Raw genomic sequence first — 21,813 nt, forward strand, 5'->3', positions numbered from 1 at the left:
CTAGGCCCTTCGATTTCGATTTTATCTTCTTTTCATCAGACTGCGCACCCTCCCGAATCGTTTCCACTGCACTCAACTTCTTCCAGTCCCTCCGCACATCGCACACTTTTACTATAGGTTTTATGTGAATTCCCCAGCCTAACACTTCGTAGAGGCCTGCGCTGACTATTATTCTTCTGTCTTCGCGCCATAGAAAACTCAAATTTTGTTCATCAATCAGGGCTGGTTCATAGGAGTTTCTACATGGTGTAAAATTAGGTGGCTGCTAGCGATAGTTTTACCAGCATTGCACTATGATCGCAGCTAGTACAGGGGCAGCAAGGAGTAGGGCATTAGCAAAGAGGCAGTATGCCAGTAATGAACGGCTTCTAACAGCTACTAGCTCCTTGATCACTATGCACATTAAGGGAAAGGCAGTAAATATAAATGGCATTGAATTTGGTTTTCTGAAACTGCTCCTTGAGCAATTCTACAAGAAAAGCCTATGTTGTACATCTGCCATTACTCTTTTTTGCTCGTACGCAGCGCACTCCAGGTCTATTCGGGGGCTCTTCGTGGCTCGGAAGAGTCCAGGGACTCTTCTCCTTTGAAGAATTTTCAGTATTAAAAAAATCTGTTATTGTGTGAAATTGAGGCATTGCTTATTTCAGTTGTATCGGGACGAATTAGTTATATCTAGGCGTTATACCGAGCTCTTCCTAGCATTTTGCAAATCGCTAGCCATAACAACTTATCTGAAAAGTAATACTTTCTCTGAAAGCTTCCAAAGCAATTCAGGTCAGAAATGGGTATGATTACTTTTTCCCAGCTTGACTGCAACTGAGAGTTCAAATTTCCGGCAGCATAACGGGGTAGTGCGCAATACCGAGCGCACGCCGAGCACGGCGTGGCTTGCTCTTGAATTAAGAAACAACAAGATGCAAGTTGAAACAGAAAGCTAGTTATTTCTTCTACGGCATTACCGCCGGCAAGCCACAAAATACGCTGAGTCGAGGTCGTCCGGTTAACCAGCAAACTTAGCTGCGAGTGCTAGACCACGCTAGGGCAGTGCCATCAGATACCCCGTGGTTGGATGGGGCGAGCTTGCCCCCCTCCGTGGGAGCGAAGGAACGCCTCGTGGGAACCAGGCTTCATCCCGGTTAAGAACAACGGACCAGCGCCGAAACGTCCTCGAGCGTCCAATTCGCGAGCTCGAAGAAGCAGAGAGTGTAGCTGTGACTCAGGCGCAATTTCTTGATAGTTGTAACTTTAGAGAATGCGATATTTTGGGGAGATGAACCCAAGGACAGAGAGCCGGGCGACTCCCCACAGCACAGAAGTAATCTCCTCACGGCGTTGTTACGCTACTACTTATGCATGTAAATACACTTCGGAAGTCCATTCAGCTAACCGCACTAAACTGGCGGTCGCTTGTGCAAGTTTTGAGAACCCCAGCTGAGGCATGCCATTTATGAGATACCTTAAGTGCCTGGAGTCGCAGGCATAGAAGGCAACGAGGGTGCTAACAGCTAATTGAGCAGCAGCGCAAAGGGCCACATTCACGCTCAATGCATTTGCATGTGGGAAAAATGTGTGGCGCTTGCACCCTCCATCTTCAGAGATATTTCAAACAACCAACGCCACAGCCCACATTGCACCATTCCTATGGAACGGGAGGAGGTCTGCGGTGAGTTAGTGCTTGCTATTCTGGTAGTTTGCTCTTCAAAGGTGCGGAAACCCCTCTTCGGATGTGTTAATGGACCCTGCTTGAGTCCTCCACAACAGGTAATATTTCTCGCCTTTCTTTCTTGCGGGTGCGCAGTAAGATAGAAACGACAATTACACCAAGTATTTGTACAGGATAGTAGTGCAAACAATATAGCTCCGTACGAATTTGTCCATTAGTGAAAATAACTACAGCAACAGCCATAAAAAAATGCCACCATGAAAAGAAAAGCTTTTTGTAAGTGAAGGATAACAAATTAAAGATTTCAAGCGTTTAAAAGGCAACAACGTTCCATGAGAATCAAACTGCCGAAGATTTTGTGACGAAAGGCAGAAACCTTGCAGCCATGATCCATGAGTGATGACTTCCAACAGCGCCTCCTCTGTTTCTCAACACTATGGCCATAAGCCAGGTGTCTTCTATGTGGATGCGGCCGGCCCGCACCATGGGGGTTGGTACACGGCGGCCGTCATCCACCAAAACACTACAGTTCAGGGCCTTACTTTCCTTGCCCCAAACATTACATTTGCGGAAGAGATCGCCATTGCACTGGCCGCGGCAGATCCAGAGTCGCGAGTCATTATCACGGACTCCAGGGACGCCCGCCGCAATATTGAGCAAGGGTATATTGCAGACCGTGCTTTCAAAATTCTCCACGCATGCGAATACACAGGGTTTCGGACCCATCGTACCATCGTGGGGGCTCCGGCTCATGCGGGTCTTGAGGGCAACGAGGCAGCCGACGCTGCCGCCCGCGCGCTTACTCACCGGGCATCGCCTCATCCGCAGCCTCATCCGGAATTCAATTTCAATTCAGCCATCACCTTTAACGAGATCACCTCTCTTTATCAAAACTTTCATGGTCTCTATCCCCTCCCTGGAAAGGCCTCACCAGGGTGGAGGAGCGCTGGCTTCTCCGCCCTTATACCAATACTGTAGTGTGCCCGGCAGTACTTAAGCACTTTAATTCTTCTTTGTCGGGCGTGTGCCCACACTGTGAGGAGGAGTTTTCGGACATCTACCACATGGTGTGGGCATGCCCTTCCAATCTTGCCTACCCACCCCACCTCCACCCCACTCGAGAGGACTGGGAAGCTGCCCTGCGCGGCTGCTCCGAACTCCATGCCCAACAGGCATTGGTAGCTAGAGCCCGGGCCGCTGCGAAAGCTACAGGAATCCCGGACTAGGGATCCCTCCTAGTGTTTGTAAGGGGTGGGCCCTTCCGGCTCGCCCCATCGACCTCTCACTGTAAATACTAATAAAAGTTTTCCTCCCCATCCTCCTCCTCTATTTTTACAATACGAGCCGCATCACCCGCTTCGCAATGGGAGCAGCAGGTATATGCCTCATTTCAGCTAGTTGTAGCGCTGCTACGTCTCTAGAGGGTAGGACGGCTTGTGTCATGCTTGCGCATTGCCGCGCGGTGCTGGCCTTTTGTGATAGCTCCTTCCTACTGCTACACCATGCATATGTCAGATTACTGCTTCCTAGCCCTTCTTGTGAAGCTTTTGCTTCATCCGCGGCATGGCGCTTTTTCCAACGGCAATCGGCTCGAGCGGCAGCCTTGCTCGCCGTTTGCAGCGGAGTGCTGAGGCGTACGTCCAGCTTTTCACTTCAGGATGTCGGCTGGAATAATTTAGGCGCTGCCTCAGGTGTTTGCGCCGCTTCTTGCTGTTCCTGGCGTGACGAATAGAGCGTTGTAAGTTGTTACGTTCGTTGGTTTCGTGGCACCATGGCTAACGAAAATTATTTTGCGTGGCTGAATGGTGCGGTCCGCGACGCTCACGAGGAGTCCTCGCGGTAGCAGTAAATGGAATCGGTTACTTATGTTCAGTTCGGCTGCTGCATGTATCTGCTGCTATATACATTGCCACTGTTTCTATTTGTTGCCATCTATACGTATATAATCGTGTCTATTTGCTTTTATTTACGCGTCCTTACAGTCATAAGAAATTTGAATTGCAGCGCAGCCACTTTTACGTGCGAGGAGGACAAAGCATATCGCGTGCGACCGGAACACAAGAGCGAACGACAAAAACACACCTAACGCTTGCCTTGAGGTGCCATTTCGTACGCCATCATTTGTTTGATCGTCCACTTCTGCGCGCAAGGCTACAACGGCGGTAGAAGAGCCCCTGCCTTATGGTTCAGCCTTTACGGTGACTGCGCTTGAACACGTACAGAAGGGGGCTTGATTTCTGTTTTATCTTCCTGCATTTCTTCGATCCTTTTTTTTTTTCGTTTTCCATCGTTTTATAAGCGCCTGGTTGTAGTCAGGATCAGGCAGAACGTCCGATATGTTTGGTATCAGCTGCTGCGTCATGCATTTCGCTTCTTAAAATAATCGTAGCTGTAGGCTGGCAGGGAAGAGAAAAATCTTCATCTATTTGTCGTAACGATGACAGCTCATCCTGTAGAAAGTAGAGCTACGACTTTAAAACTATCGATTGCTACCTAGTACTTTCGAAAAATGCCTTCTCGGGAACATTTACCATACCTTCTTTATTTCATCCTCCCATTTGCCTTACTGAAGACGATTGAATCGCAAACCAATGTAGCAAAACTCATTACCAACTACCTTTACCCTATGATTTCCGATTTGCGCCAAGCAATTTTAGTGCCTCTCCCGGAATTTTTCAGTGTTGCAGCTAAAAGATGAACATCATTCGAACAAGCCGCCACAACCTCCCGCCGTTGCAATGCCAATGTCGCTACACTGCACAATTTGTGACTGCTTTTTAAGCCAGCGGCTGTAGCGGCTACATGATGAGCAGCGCCACGAACGGCGCGCTCTGCGGCGCGTCCGTACCTGACAGGCAACCTGATGGTCATGAGAAATGCAGACCGCCGCCTCACGAAGAAACAGAGAACGTTGCAAAAATTGTCTTCGTCCGCTTTCCGTCACCAGGAGGCACTGAGATTGCACTCTCTCGCATCGAGGCACCCTAACTCTCTCCCACACGTGCACAGCAGGCGCGAAGACTAGCTGACGGGGGAGAGCAGGAAAGGAGGATAGAAAAGGGGCTTGGACAGTCGGATCGGCAGTATTCAGTAGGCATTGTCGAAATAGAGGAAGCGCTGCTTCCACAGCACCAGACGCATGGAACAAAGCTCATATAATACTGATCTGTAAAAGGCAATCGCACATGAAAAATTATACCACAACGAGCTCCAATTTCCTGACGTAATCGTTCCTAAAGTGAGAACAATAAAGGCTTTCCATCAATGGGGGGAAGACGAAAAGTTTCTCTAAATTAGGCAAGGGACCCGACCATGCCAGAAGGGAATTCAACTCACATGTGCATCGTCATCTCCTTAGGCAGGAAGCCGAACCCATAACTGGGAAAAGAAAGATAAGCGGAAAGCACTCGCTCCCTTCGAGGAAGCGAGAGTGCCTTCAGAGCTACTAGAGGCAAGGCTACCTGCTGCGGAGTCAGAACTTCAGGTCGAGCGCTCGAGGCAGCTAAGGGTATGGCCTAAGCGTCATGGCTTGGGCGCTGTATTGAAGAAGGATCGGCCACTCGCGGCCTTGGTTCAAGCTGCTGAAAACAAAAATGATTGAATACAAAGAAGGCCTGCCTCGTCTAAAGTGCGTAAACAACCAGTGCTTCTACAGATAGGCGGGCGCACTTCTGCGCCTTTAGCGAACACGAAGCTTCATTACATCACTACTTTCTCAATAATAAGCCACACATCGCAGTTACTGATGCACGAAGAATCAAGTCCCTGCAACGATCAACAAAGCTGACACCGCGTGAATCCACTAACATATAGACGTGGTGTGAAAGCGGGAACCCGTTTCAAGAGGTAAAATGGCATAGATTAAGCGTCCTTTTCATAAGCGCCCTAAAACGTCCCTTTTCACATGAAGTAAGTCATTCATTGCGGTGATACATGGGTTTTAGGTTTTTCCAATCTTTTCAATGAGATGGCTGTATTGTTTTCTTTTAATTTCTTTTTACCTCTAGATTCTTCTACAGGTCAAGCCCGCATACAAATTTTGTGGATGTTTGTGCACATGCCACCTATTGTCAGCATTGTTTCTTGCCCACGCGCCAGAGAGCACAGAGAGTAGAAGGCGAAGAAGAATACCTCGTGGTGCTCAGCCCGAGGACATCATCATCATCATCATCATCATCATCATCGTTGCATGCGCTCTCCTATTCCGGTTGTTCGATTCACCCCAATAGACACTTCGTTAATGAGACGTGGCCATATTGTACTCCTGGGCCGTCGGCCGTTCGTTCAAGCCATGGCTCGCGAAAACGAAAACGCTGAACAAGCTCCTCATTGCAACGGGAATGGCTGGGCGTCGCTGAACACGGAGCCGGACACTGCAAAGGCAGGGGTGGTCACACAACGACCAGCGCGGTGGCTTGATCTTGGCGGTCGGCGTTCTCCGAGCTCGTCCAGCGCCTGTCCTGTGTCCGTTTCCACATCTGGAAACAAAGGGCACAAAGCGCTGGTGACGGCAGGCACCATCCTGCTCCAGAACAAGGACCGCGGATGTCGTGCGTAGGCCTGACTTTCGGAGTATGCCCGTCCCTGCATAGGCAATAGTCGACAACCCACCTACCGCCATGGCGGTTTTTTTTTTCCATAAGCTTGTTCACTGACTTCAGCGAATAGATGCCATTACCTGTAGCTGTCAGCCGTGAATACACTTCGTGAATGAACACGATGGGCAAACTCCCTGCCAACGCCTTCTTCGCTTCGGTTGCACATGTGCCCTTGAAACAATGGTCCTATATATAAATGCCGACCGAACGCGAAAACAATTGCCTGAAACTGCACTACTTGAGTCCCCATTATTTAGTGTTCCCATTCACGAACCAGTGCCCTTTTCGTAAATAGCATGCCGTTGCGGCTCGCTGATGCTTTGAATTCGGCATTCGTTTCGCTGCGGCGAACTTTCGAACGTAAAACTTGCATGAAAGGTCTATTAGTACAGAAGAGTTTCTATCGGCGAAAAAGCTCGCTGCATGCCGCTAATGAATATGAATCTGAGAAGGAGGTTTCAGTCAATCCTTTTCACCGCAACTATTTATCGAGACACCGCATTCACACAGGCGTCACCTTCGCGATAAATGTGAGCGGCAGAGGATTTTGGAGCGGCGAGCTTCGCTCGTTCTAGACCCCGAACGGCCATGTGCTGGCGTTCCATTAGTCTGTTCACTGCAGAGTTTCGAATGCGGGTTTTCTCTTATCTTTTGAGGCGATAGTGTTAAAATTTCCGTCCTGCAGAAAATACGGCGTCGTCATCGTCGATGCCATCGCAGTTGTGGGCAAAAATTCGGCGGAGAAGAAACCTAGGTTGGCTACATTGGTCACGTGATTTCGTAGCGCCATCACAATCTGCACACCGGATTGTGAGCAAACTGTACACCTTGGCAGGCGACAGTTAAATTAATGATTGGCCGCGAGGAGTTGCTCTGGACGAGCAGCCTGGGTCGCACAGGCCCCACCAGTGGCAGCACCTGCCATCCCAGGGCATTGAAGCATCGCTTAATCACTGCACTACTCCGCCAAGAGTGATTTGGGGATTCGCAGTGATCTTTGAGTGTAAAGTAGAGAATGCAGTTCCCCATAAGCAATTCCGCATTTATGTCATTAAGGCGGATCTGAGGTGTTTCCTCCAATTTTTCAAAATTTTAGCTCGAAAGCACTCCCTCAGACGTACCCAACTCGAGCAAGAAACTTGTCTTGTGTGATCAAATTAACTTGGGTAAGTTCGGGAAATATCGGTGGAGCGCCACGCCAGCTGTAGCCAATGGGAGGAGGGCGTCGTGACAGCTGCCTCCAGAATGGACAGAGGACGATGAATATCATGAAACGCGCTGGTGTGCACATGCTGATACCAGAAAGAGCACATGAAGAATGAACGTATAATTTAGCACGTCTACTAGGTTTAACTACGTTAAAGGGTACCTGAAAAGGATGTTTGAGGTTGGCTATAAAATGCTTGCATTATGTACAATACAGGCCACCGAGCATTCGTGCCGCATACATAACCTCCAAGGTGAGCCGATAGTCTATTGTACATTTCTTATAACTTCAGCTTCCGCGCCTCCGGCGACCAGCGGTTTCTGGTTTTTGCCCCATTCCGCACGCAACGCGTTACGCAGCGCTCGTTAGGTCAGCAGCGGACTGCTGTGATTTGTCGCCATGCCAAATTCACGCAACCGGCGGACGGCCTGGGTCGGTGGGGCCGGCGGAGGAGCGCCGACATTTCAGAGCGCAAAAACAGACCAGAGGTGATGGAAAGGCGCGAAGATGAGGCAATGCATATTTTGGCTACATATAACCCAGCTTCAACAAAACCAATTAAAAAAACTGTTTTTAGAGGATAATTGTGAAGGGCTTCATTTAATATCCTAGGGATAACGGTACGTTATTGCACCTTCCTTCAGAACCCGTGTAAATCCCTACCACATTTTTTTTTTTTGCTGCAGCCAGCGACCGAGGCCTGTCCTGGCTTTTTGTGAGGGGTAAGGCGCCTGTTTTCCGCCTTATGCATCTCTGCATCTCCTTGTGGGCTGTGACAGCGAGCCACCAACATCACCGTTACGTTGGCGCCCATGCTGTCACTCAGGGCACGTCTGGCCGCGTTTTCGGGATTGCTGCAGCGATTCTCTGCGCTGCTATTAGGTGAGTAAAGGTCCATATTCGCCTTCATCTTGGCGTCCACGTTTAACTGCGGCTTGTATGCAGGTCTTCACAAAAATATGCAATAATACGAAAAGCAACATGCACGCTGCTGCTTGCGTTCAGACTCGTGGCGAAAGATTCGCGTTAAGCTACGCTCTCCACGGTAGCAAGGGCAGCTTAATAACAAAAGAGAAGAGCTGAAGAGCACGGTAAGCCCACAAGACGTGCAACATGGACCAATATAACCATAATCATGCCCGTTTCGTTCTTGTACTAACCAAGTGTATACAGTCAGAACTTGTGATACATCGAGGGATCTACAGATAGCCGCAACAAATAAGCTTCCTTCTGGGTGCGATGCGTGTTAAGCGAAAATTGGGGGATCAGAAGTACTGAAATCGTCTTCCATGTATCGATTAGGGGACATTCTTTCCCCAACAGGAGGACTCCCACGAATGCTGCAACGACATACCAATGTTGCAAAATTCAGTCCTTAGCATATATAAACCAAAGCATGCTTTTCAGTAGGCCATCAGCTACGCGGTGCAGATATTTAGTCGGTGCTCGGAGTAGACTGTGGAGCTAGAGCCAGCTGTTTCTGGTCGCTAGGAACAAAAATATGGAGGAAATGAATGATCCCGAAAGCCGTTTCTGAGCCTCCTTTCTCTTTACTGATTTGCGGCTTCCCGTTCGATGTCTTTATTGTTGCCGAAAGGGCCGCCTAGGTTCCGCAAAACCTGCCGTAAACACTTGACTGAGGTCTGCGCTTTTTTTTCCGAGATTTGTATTGGTGCCAGACATTACACCAAATGCCGGCATTCTTCTTCTGAGCTGTTCAGCCTACATTGAAACCCACAATTATGTGCGCCGATTGCGAGAAGACCCTATTATAAGGCGAATTATCGCGTGCCTTGTGCACCTTCCCTAGAGAAAGTCTCCGGTGGGAACAAAGCACGAGAAAAAAATTGGCTGTAGTTTTACCAATGGCCATCCCCAGTAGAATTGCGGAAGGAACGACGCGGCAATCGCAGCGGCGGCGGCACGTCTGAGTCACCCTAGTAGCAGAGGAGTAGGCGGTGGCCCCAGCGCTGTAGCTGTGCGCCGTGTGACGTCACTCCTCGTGGAGAATGTACTGCTGACGCAGCGGCGATGGCACCTCTGAGTCACCCGCGCAGCGGAGGAGTCAGCGGCGGCTCCGCGCTGCTCTGACGTCAATCGCTCCACGCGCTTGCGCAGTTGGGGCTCTCCGGGGCTCCTCGAAATTGCTCACAGCCTAGCATAGTGTTGCTTTCGCAACAAAAGGCTCCTAGTAAAATCTGCTGCACCCACGGGTCATGTCTAAGCTATTCCGAATAGAGCATCGAAGCGGATACGTGTGTATAGCGATGAAGTTTAGCCCTCAATCGTAACTGAAAACGAATTGGCAAATTAGTTTTTGAGGAAAGGAACTGCCGCTGTATCTGTCTCACATATCTCAGTAGACACCTGAACAGCGCCGTAGGGAAATGGAGGAAGGTGGGAGTGAAAGAAAGAGGTGCCGTAGTGGAGGTCTCCGGAGTAATTTCGAGAATCTTTAACATGCACTGATACCGCACAGAACAGGGGCGCCCTTTGCGTTCCGCCTCCATCCAAACGAGGCTGCCACGGTGGGGTTCGAACGCGGGTACTCCGGCTTTGTAGACGAGCGCCTTAACCACTGAGCCTCCGCGGTGTGTCCGTAACTACAGTTTTCATATTTTTGCAAATAGTCTTGTTAAAGTGGACAGCCTCAACATAATGTCTTAACTGGGCCCAATTATCCGTATTCCGTTCGAATAGTGCTTCGCGCGAGCTATCCATGCTTGTTCGCACTCGGCGGTTCTGTGCTGGCCTGCATTCGCACACCAACTTCGCTGCCGTGGGCATTACGGAAATTAGTCTAACCTTCATTTTATTCCGAGGGGATTCTGATTTGGTAAACCGGTACCAATTACGATCAGGCTTACAAGTCGGGGACGCTAGTTTCGAGATACCTTCCCCTGAGTCTTCAATGCAATGAACGCTACTTTGAGCCACACCTTGCCGCCACTGCGCGACCATGTCGCATTACCAGCAGCGCCGGCAGGCGGCGCCTGGCTGGAGGGAAGCATAGCGATCGCTTGTGATTGCTGTTCCATTTCGAACAGAGTGATGCGTCTTCGGCATAGTTGTACCGCGTGTCACGGGCAGCTGTCGCGGATCCGGTAGCTCCCGGCAGAACGTGCCACGCGAGGAAAAGCTTGCACACGTGAAACGAAGCTACTTTCGTGCCGCCGCGGTGGCTCAGTGGCTATGGTGCTCGGCTGCTGACCCGAAAGACGCGGGTTCGATCACGGCCGCGGCGGTTGAATTTCTTTGGAGGAGAAATTCGAGGCCCGTGTACTGTGCGATGTCAGTGCACGTTAAAGAACCCCAGGTGGTCGAAATTTCCGGGGCCCTCCACTACGGCGTCTCTCATAGCCTTAGTCGCTTTGGCACGTTAAACCCCATAAACCAACCGAAGCTACTTTCAATCGAATTATTTTTTTGGCTCTTAAATTGCGGAAGTGGTCCTTAAAAGGACTCTCAAACACCTTCCAAGGAGAGCACATCAACTTGCACAATCAGTGCACTGTATTCCCATGAAACCCTGAGCGCCCCCCTCCCCTTTCCCCCAAAATTAAAGATCACTGTGGCAGCCCTTTGTGAAAATCCGAAAGCACTGACGCCTCCTCGGCATTCGTCGCCTCTCTTTGCCTCTCTTCATAATTTTCTTAATATTTGATAATTAATTTAACTACTTAATTAGCGTAATTATCTTATGCTTTATTTAAGGATCGATTGATTTACTCTCATTATATCTTCTTTTATCCTAATCAACGATTTCGATTTTTCCGATATGACGCCGATATGACTATATTCCCGTCCGGCCTATTCAACCATGCAAGGTTTTTTGGTTATTAACAAATTATGTATGTCAATGAAACTTTTTGTTCGATAAATATCACTGATGAAATGCATTTCAAACCATTTCAAACTTTTTTTTCACTCCATTGCCTATTTTTCTACAATTCTGGCTCTCCAAGAGGGTTTTCCCGTCCACTCACTATATCGACGTGCTCCCTATTTCGGCGGTTTTTCGACATTTTTGGGTCTATATAATTAACTGATATCGACATATTTTTTTTTTTTTTCGAGCATCGTAACTGCTGCAGACAAGTTTTGCAGGCACACTTTGCGGACATATTTTTGTGACACGGCCACGCCGACATAGCCTAGAAATGCTTTCGCATTAATAATACAATTGTACGCGTAACAGAGAACGCGCAATCACGCCCGAAAGTTGGCGAGCCCTTGCCGGCGACTTTTTCATGCTCGCTTCTTCCTCCGTCGCTCGCACCTGCGCATATAAGTTGAGAGGTGGCTATTGGTTAGACTCCTTCAGACGTCAGGCACCTACCATGGCTGGAACGAATAAGCCGCGTAGCTGCGGCGGGTCAGGGAACTTCGCTCAGGGAGGCGGGTCTCGCGTAGGAGCGCCGACCTGCCTGCGTGCAAAAAGTGACTACAGATTTTGACTTCAAATTTGGACTCCAGAGAACTCACATCCTACAAAGCGCATTAAAAATTTGGTCTGTTCAATATTCGTGAAGCGGTGAGCTTTAACACACCCGGCATGCAGCAGCTTCAATAGAGCCCCTTTCGGGGCCCCTTTAACGAGCTTCAGCTCTTACCACGTGTCTGAGTCAACACTGTAACGTTTTCAAGAATACCGATTTTGGGGCAAAAATATGGCTGTGTTGGCGGACACCAAAAAACCGACGGATCGTTTGAAGTGGTAAGATGGCTAACTAATTTTGAATAATTATCTTTTTAACTACGGGAGTTAAGCGCCTAGTTGCAATTAGAAATTTGTAGCCGGTCGTTAGTACCACCCATATTAGTCTTCAGAATATCGAAAATCCCATTACTCCCGGCACTCTGGCTTGACAAATTCTGGCTGCATGCTGCGAATATACATGCGCTTCCGAAAGCATGCAAGCAAAGCAACCGCTCCAGTGCACGTAACTTGACGAAAAAAGCGAAATTTTGTCGAGCGACAGCGCCAAGGGTAATCGTGTTTTCGAAATTCTGAAAAACGCTATGGCAATTACTGTTGACATAGTACAAATCTTCAATTTCAAATAAGAACCGAACTTCTTTAGTTACAAAGATAAATATTAAAAGTTAGTTCACCAGCTTACTGTCTAAAATAATTCGATGGTTTTTTGGCGTCCGCGAATATCGATAATACTACACCGCAGAAGCCATAATGCCCAAAATGCGTATTTTTCAAAAAATAAGCCTATTTTTGCCTATTTTTGAAAATAGGCATTCTGGTGTCGTCGAACACTGGTAACACTATGCGGCAAAAGCCATATTTTCTCCACAAAAAAGGCTATGGTTGAAGATTTTTGAAAATAGTCACTAACACACCGGTATATGGTTTACGGTCAAAGCCAAGAGCACCGTAATGCTTCCACTAAACAGTGGGCTATAAAATTTCAGTGGCCGAGACATGAAACAGACGAAAAAGGAAGTAGGTCCCGGGTTTTTTAGCAAAGTAGAGAGATCTCTCATTTGTTATTAAACTTCAGAGAGACAACTGGGGTACCAATGCAAAGTTATACTCATTGCAGACTGCGGCTGACAGATTCGCAGTAGTTCTGCCTACATGCTCTTCTATGGTTTCCACTACAAATGTTAGCGGAAACACGTTCCTATTGTCATGTTGCAGTGACGGCAGTCCAGCTGTCAGGAAGACAGCAACAGAACTTCCAAACGAAGCTCTTTATTTGAGCTGTCCTGAGCTCGAAAAAGAACTAAAGCACCAAACATGCTCGTCAGTCCTCGAACTATGAATTCCCGCCATTCGCTGCATCGCTCAATTTAAAGCCGGCAAGGAAACTTCGGGATAAAAGGTCAAAATCAACTACAGTAATCTGGAAAAACGTAGCTGCAGTTCTTCATGGCTGTGATCAATCTAAATTAGTCCGGTCGTTCTCGCGTCACGAACAAAAATGATAACGCCCCGCTCCTGCGGCCTTGAGCGTGAACGATCGTGCACTACAATGATATGTGGGATTATTTAGCCTACACTTAAGTACAGTGCGACTTTGCGCTCTGGAGAGAAGTAGAATACTGCAGAGGGAAGTTTCAAAAGCAATTAACAATGATTAACGTTTTATCTCTGTTAGTCCAAGCACACCATTTCAGTCTTTTTTTTTCATCTTACTGCACTCTCTGCTTTGGAACTTGGCGTCTGACGTAACATATTTTATGGAATCTGCATACGTTGTGCGTTTTCTTTGCAGGTATTGCACAACTGCGAGGCATCGAGCTTGTTACTACTGCATAACGCGCGAAACAGGCCGAGAACGCAAAACGCAAATTCACCTACCTAACACATCTTACAGACGCCTGTTGACCGTCAACCTTCTTCTCGCAGCTCTTCCGTTACAGCTGCCCTCGCATCATAAAAGGATCGTCACAATGTCATCACCCATCACAGCTGATACGTCGCAGTTACGCACGTTGACGTAGCTAAGGTGGTTCCTAGCGATAGTTCTTGCAGGACTGCAACTGGGAGGATGGCGCCTGAGAAAAAAAGGCGTGCATCATTTCAATAGGGAATCTATACGAAGAGTTACGATCGCCTCTCTCGCCGTATTTAACGCAGAGACACCAAACAGTTTTCCCATACCTTCCGCTCCATTTAAATTGATGCATGAACTGTTTCACAGTGAGTACCTACGTCGTATCCATATCGTAAGTCTAACGCTACCGTTTTTTTATGCAGTGTTCGGATGTTCCTGCTGATGGCCTCATGCAGTTCTCGAAGAGGCCCAGGACCGCAAAGGAGACATGACGGTCTTTTTGAGAAATTTTCAGTAGTAAAACATGGAATAATGCGTCAAAAGATAGTCTCGCTTATTCCATCAATACTGACAGAAAAAGTCACGGTATATCCCTCCCCTTCCTAGCGGCCTCATCATGTAACCGCCTTTTTCCGAGCATATGAAATGTGCAAGCGATTTCGGGGAAGCCCGTTAAGTTAACTGCGCGGTAGTCTCATCGGCCGTTTTGAGAACTCCAGCTGAGGCGTACCCTGGCGGTCCCACTCTGACTGTAAGCGGAGACCATTTTTGGTGATATTTGTACGTCGATTGTACCTCGCTCGTTCACTTCATAAATATGGTTCAGACATCTCCGAAAAGCTAGTTTTCTCTGCTTTCAAAAGATTTATTTGGTTTAATGATAGCTGCAAATTTGTTTCAACAGTAAAAGAAAACGCAAAGATAAAAACTGGCAGTCGAGCTCAACTTGTCTCAGGAAATGCAAAAGTGTGAAAAATCTCTTGCACCTAGAAAAAAAGCTTTCTAGATACTATGAGATCTGATGCTAGTGAGCAAGGATAAGCATTTAAAAGTACGTGTATAGGTTAGTTTATTAGCTACGCGTGTTTGAAAAGCATAGAAAACAGAACAATGTAATCTGCAATAACTTTTGGGATATGCATTGTACTGCAGCGACTTTTTGCACAGTTTGAGATCGTCTAACCACCCTTCCAGTCTAAAAATATCATTCATCTGCCTTGTTTAGTTTAAAAGTTATTCCTGATCAAAGTTAGCGTTTTTTCGAAATAGTTAAAAACAGAATGCTATACTGTTAAGGTAACCAGCACGTGGCAGTTCTGAGATTTCGCGTGCAAAAACTTAACACATCGCTCTACGCGGCGAAGCATCGCCTTTACTCTACGGCTTATGGGGAATATGCAATGTCTAGTTGATTTTAGCTACCTTTTTTGTTCTCCTTATGAAGGGCACAAGCTCTTGAAACGTTCCGCGGCTTCTTTTTTTCTGGTAAATATACTCTTAAAATGCCGGTCTCTCATTCTCTTAATCAACTTGTAACAATTACCAACAACAAAATCCACAAAATACAAACAATAATAGCAATAATGCAGCGACATGCGATAAATGTAGATAAATGTATTAAGTATCGCCATCTACACCAATGCACGGGTACTAAATAATCACAGTTCAAAAAAATAACGAGTGCGGCGCTGCTAAACATTTAAAATCAGGAGGTGTTCACGAGAGGGAACGATATCTCTACGATGTTTGTTTGCACGTTTCCCTCCATTTTGCCCTCTGTAGTGTGTGTCGAACTTCCAAGCAGATTTCCGCCATATTGCTTTGCTGGGTTGTTTTGTAGCTTAAAGCTACACTACGCGGGTCAAAGCCGAGTTTTGCGTGAGTGTACGCCGCCAGTTATGCGCATGCGCGAGAACCGCGTGACGTCAGGAGAGGCGCAGGTGCGTCGCCTCCTTGCCACAGCCGGTGCGAGCTCCTCGCTGCCGGCGCCGCAGGCGTGCGCTCCTCTCAAACGTGTGACCTTTAGCCGGAGCTGTGTTTACGACAGTTGCGCCACGCGCTACTGCGCATGCGCGAGGAGGGTGCGCGGAGAAAAGACGGTCGCGCTCGACATGTAAGCACCGGTAAGCTAAGGAGTGTCGAGACGCTGCCAAACGGCGCAGAAGACTGAAAAATTTAAATTCTTCCAATCCCGAGGTTGTCGCCTGGCAGTTCGCCGTCGAGCAGCGTAAGAGCAATCGAGCCAAGGCGAAACGTGCGGCCGAAACACCGGAGCGCTTTACGCTACATTTACCCAGGCATAGCAGAGGTAAGCCACTGCCAATATTTTTTCACCCGACGCTACGAAACGCATTCTGGGCGTCGTATTATTTTTCTAGGACAGCTTTGGCACTGCTAAAGCGACAGGAAAGGAAAGAGACAGGCTTTCGCTTCGTGCTGCCGGTTGTTCGTTGTTCTGGCTAGCGCTATGGAGGGGAAGTTGGAGAGCGCTCGATTCGCCTGAACTCATTGCACCAGTTCGGCAAAGTTCTGCGGCAGCGGCGGTGCCGCGGGTGTGTACCGCTAGTTCCGGCACTTTGAGTGCAGTTTGGCACTGTCTGCTTCCAAAACGGATGGTGGAGTGCAGTCCTGGTCGTCGCTAGCCTTTGCGATGCCAATGAATTGCAGCCAGCTGTTTACAGCCTACATCTCGTATCTCATGAAGAAATGTTCAAACAGCACATCACAATAACATGTTGCCATGAACCAGCCTCGATCCGTTTCTTTGGAGAACTCGAGCAGCGTTCTAGCTTGTCGACGAGTGAAAGTTACTTGAGTCTCCGTCGTTTATCACAACCCGCAATCCATCATCTGCTTTCATGGCGGCTGCAGCTGCACTATTTCAGCACTAAACATCGAGAAGGTCAGTTTTCCTGAACTAGACTCGCACTTCTTTCAAACGGATGCCGTGGTTCAGAGGGCGCCATGTTCCACCGCTGAAATGAATCCATGTGGCATATAAGTCGGGTACAACTCAAGAATGAAGCAGCACATGCTCATCAAAGGAGACCGCCCAGCCAAGCGCGTCGACCGAACAGTTTTCTGTTCGGTCCCCACCGGTGCGCCGCCACAGCACCGGTTGAGACTGAAGCCGCCACGACCGTCTGATGCCGAACATGATCCCACCTGTTACATTCAGCGCTTTTGTGCAAAAGACGCTCTCGCGCGGACATACGCGAAAGGTGAGCACCCCAGCCATCTACCCCCCCCCCCCCCCCGTTGTAGTGGCCAGTGCAGCTGAGACAATAAACGGGGGCACCACACCTACTAATACCTTCTCCTTTCTTCCTGTCTTTTGATAATTTTATTTCTCTCCTACCTGTCAGATCGTTATCCCTTTCCATTCTGCTGCCCCAGCCCAGGTGCTCCTAGAGACGATCGCGGATGCCAGGGCAGCAAAATCTTTTCCTTTCTTTTTGTGTTATTATTCTTTTAGCCTTATCCCGAACAAAGGACATCCACTCTCGGCGACACAGGGACAAAACGCCGTCTCCTTCCCTCTCTTTCGCAGGCTTGGCATGCAAAGCCACAGAAATCGACATGACTAGCTGGAGGGCTCCCTCTGAGTTGCATGTGCCGCTTCGTGCTTTAGTTGGAACCTACTATAGTGCTGAGAAGTCCCCTCTTCCGGAACTGGCACAAAGGACCGTCCCCTTCCCTTTCCAGCTGAGCCAAGAGGTGCGCGCCCCTCCTGCAGCCGGGTTAGACTAGCGCCGCAGGAAAAGGATTTCTCGGAAAATAATTACAAGCACGTTATAAGCGCTCTTTACATGACCAGATTGATTTGAGGATTTGAGCTGAAAACCGGTTACTGGGTTACTGCAGCGGTTACTGCAGCGAGTCCAGTCAACTCCGCTGCAGGGGATGGGTTGACTCACTCGATCTCAACACCAGATAGCATGTAAACCGGATGGAGTCGGAGTCGGGTTAGTGGAAGGGGAGGTGATAAATGCAAACCTGTTATTGAAAAAGGCACTGGCTCTAATCTAGCGCTTCATTGCAAAGAGTGTAAATGCATGCCTCGTTTACGCGTAACTGTTGTTCTTGATAGGAGTAGAGACAGCGTAGCCCGGGAGTTGAAGGAAGCTTTCTTTATAAAAAGAAAGGGCTTGGAATGTGTCAGTGACGCGTCAAAATTATTGTACGGGAGTGAACTTGCCTTTTTCGAACAACATTGCTAAATTTTTATTGTTGACTACGCGTGTTTCAATCGCTGAGTGTCACTGTTTCATCGTTTTATTGTTAAGGTCTGTGCATTTTTTTAGCCATACGTTGTCACATTCAGTTAGTTTTTATTCTTTCCACAATTCCATTTCGTCAGTTTTTATCGGTTTTACCCTTGTTACCTGTTATGGATGTTTTATCGGTTTTTATGGCTCTTTACACCTTGTGACATTAACTGTTTAAGTCATCATGTATTTTTTGTTACCATCTCTTTGAGATTCTGCTGACTTTTACCCTTTTCACCCTGATATGTTTTTATCGCTTTTATGCCTCTTTACACCATGTGACATTAATTGTGTATAGTCATTGAGTGTAGTTTTCATTTTGTTACCATCCCTTTCGAGATTCTGTTCACTGTTAGCTTTATCACCCTGTTTTGTTTTGTTTTTTCGCTTTTATGACTCTTTGCACCATGTGACGTTGACTGCATCTGTCTATCTTTGCCACTGCCTTCCTATATATTGCGCGAGTTTCGCTCAATAAATTCAGTTGTCAGTCAGCGCTCTTTCCTGTCACTTCCTCGTTTCGCCTTCGGGCTTCTTTCGCGCTGTTTTCACTAATGTCAGAATGGACCAACTACCCCAACAAAAAGTTCTGCTGTTATTCGCTTGCGCCGTAGCGCCTCCGAGACAGCCGTGATGCCAATATCTTCCCAGCTGCCACTGCCCTTTCCCGCTGCGCCGCTCGACGCTTGGTGCCGCTGCTGTTGAACCGGTCTCGACTCGCTAAAATCGAGTTCATGTAGACAGGCAGTCGTCAAGTTGGGCTGACCTTGCGCAACTCGATCTCCTGGCTCGACCCGTCGAAGTCGGGTTCATGTAAACGAGGCTATAGTTGCCTGACAATAGACGGTGTCAAAAAAGCAGCTGTTCCTTCAGTTTACACACACACACACAAACGCACACACGCACGCACACACACACACACACACACGCACGCACGCACACACACACACACGCGCGCGCGCGCGCGCACACACACACGCACGCGCACGCACGCGCGCACACGCGCGCACACGCACACACACACGCGCGCGCACACACGCGCACACACACGCACACACACACACACACACAAAGAGAGCGAGAGACAGACAGACATCGCAGTTTTTGCGTTTAGACGTAAACATGTACAGCGTCAGCTTTTTTACCACACTATTTCGTGCTCGGCAATAAGAGGTCATGCTTTATATTCTTATATAGAAGTAAAAGTTGGCTCTAAAAATAAGAAGCAAATCTAAGTTTATACGCAAGAGAGATTAAGCCTCTCCCTTCTGCAAGGTAGAGTTGCTTACGTCATGCTTAGTCACAGAGGCATACGGTTTGAAAAGTAGGAAGGCATTGCATAAGACCACCGAAAATATTTGCTTCAAAGCAAAATAAAAACGTAGTACTCCATGTAGAGAAAAAAATAGGCTCCGGCATGAGACTCCTATTCGAACTCTCCTTCTAGCTCGACTGTGGCCTCCTGGTATGGTAGTACTCGGGAACCAAATCGCTCATGTCAGAGTCCGTTCCGAATAACTCCATTTTCTACATGGCATAATCGGTGTGCCAGTGCGCGATGTGATGGAACACGGCTGGCAAGAAAGAAGTTAATACCAGGCGGACATGCTTTTTCCTCTCCGTGAGACGCAACTGCAGGCCAGCCAAGCCTAGCCCAACAGGAGCCCCGGATGATCTGCGTCTAATTCCGCTGACAGAAAACGCAGCCCAAACTACAGAATATTCACGCAGTGTCAGTGAAATGCTTTCAATTCCACCGTCAAGTTCGACAGTGTTATAAATTTTGGGAGGCAGCGGCACAACTTATCCATGATGTATTCTTTCGAGCCCTACGCTCTAGTTTTCTGACGGAAGGGTAATTTTAAGGGGCACATGAGGTAACCTGTACAAACTTTACGATACTGACATCTGATTCTCAAGTGAAATTCATTTATATAGTGTTGGAGCTCAGCTTGAAAACTGACCTGCCCCAGCATTTGTTGCTTGAGAGCTGAATGAAAGACTAGTGCACACAACAGAAAGAAATTGGCACACAAAAGCAACAACCAGTGCTGATATTCACGCTATTCATTTGTCAGTGCATTTCCTACCATGTGCACAGATGTTCTAGTAAAGACTTAGAAGAGAGCATTAGCCGCTCTTATTATAAGGCCTTTTATTCTTTTAAAGCCGTTACGTTCACGGGAGGCGCGGGCTCTAGAAGAAATCGGAATTATAACGATGAAAGAATTCCTAGATGCTGAGTTCTCTACCTGGTAAACTGTACTGCTACTCCATAATCTTCGTTGCTTTTCCTTCACGGCTCGTTCATGGCAGTTATGGTTGGCTGACAACCAAAGCTGGGCATTCCCTTCATGTCTTTTGAATTATGTGCTCATTTTATCGGTGTTTTACATTTTCTGGTTCTTGTTGTATATTTTTTACTTTAATGAGGTTACGCGTGTTGCTTGTTGTGAGCTTACTGTAGCATATCTAGCCTGTGAATTCTCTAGCCTGGGATAGATACCGGATGTTGTAGATGTGATGCTGTGTCAACTGTAGTGTGATCGTCCCCAACGCGAAAAAGAGTAGCCTTAGCTGCTGTAAGCGTAGACCTCTCTTTTCAAGTTGATGTAAATTTAAAAGGGGTTCGTAACCAACGCATCGCAACGATCAAGAGATCTAGAAGGGTGTCCGAAGGCCTGCCGTTCAAGTTCGCGTCTTTGACTGTGGATCCTTTCTTCTAAGCAGGCACGAATGGTTCAGCCAACTGTAAACATCGAACACCCTGTATCTTCAGTAGCTACCTGTCGGCTTCGGCCAGTCTTTAGCAACGCATTAATTTGACGCCTCATCCAAGAATTCTGGACTCACACGAATGAAGGTCGCCTATATTTTGGTGCTTCCTTTCGAGTGTTCATTTCTTCCGAGAGCTCTTGACACAAAGCGCAGGGCGGAGCGACTACGTCACAGGCGCTCACAGACGCTGTGTTACAGTGTGAAGCTGCCTACCAGGGTGACTTTTTCTCGCTTCGTAACGCGCTCAAAAAATGTTTTCATGAAAATTTTTTTTTAGCTGTTTGGAAGATCTCCAATTCTGCTAATACAACATGTCCCCTAAAATAAAAATTATAAAAGTTAAATAACGCATTCAGTAAATCAGCGAACTAATTAAAGTAGTTTGCCTCTTAACTGGCGTCCGCCGTAGCTCCAGTATAGCCCCAGTGTTAAAATAAATCTAAAGGAATTTACCTTTCTTTAAAAATTTTGACCTTCTAAAAAAAACACCCGGTATTTCGGTTCTTCCGTTCGAGTGTTCATCTGTTTCGAGAGCTCCTGAAGTTTGTTTATTATGAGTGCTCCTGTTTTTCGAAATTCTTTGCGTAATCGGCAATAAAATACAGTTAAAAAGTTTTTGTTGTGTCGTAGTAAAAGAAAAACACCGGCGAAAATTCTGAAAGAAAGAAGGCTATTTTGAAAAATGGAGGTAATGTACTTTTTCAGATTTTCAGCTTTATCACGCTGCATTCATTACGAAGAACACGAAAAGCATTTACATTGCATGTTTGCTTGGATTTGCAGAAATAAGCTGTGTTCTGTAAATATTTTAGCTTATTCGCAGTGTAGGTACTTATGATTAACTAATGCCGGACATGGACGCGTGCAATGAGCTTCTTCCATAACCCTAGTACTTCCGAAACAAGCACGATATGCTGCTTCGTTGGCCAACCGTTGAATTCCCTGTGTTTATAGGTACCATATTACCGGAAGCATCAAGTAACAACGCGACAATAAAAAA

The sequence above is a fragment of the Amblyomma mixtum genome, chromosome 3 (assembly GCF_055824585.1).
Source record: "Amblyomma mixtum isolate Tamu chromosome 3, ASM5582458v1, whole genome shotgun sequence".
Taxonomy (NCBI): Eukaryota; Metazoa; Arthropoda; class Arachnida; order Ixodida; family Ixodidae; genus Amblyomma; species Amblyomma mixtum.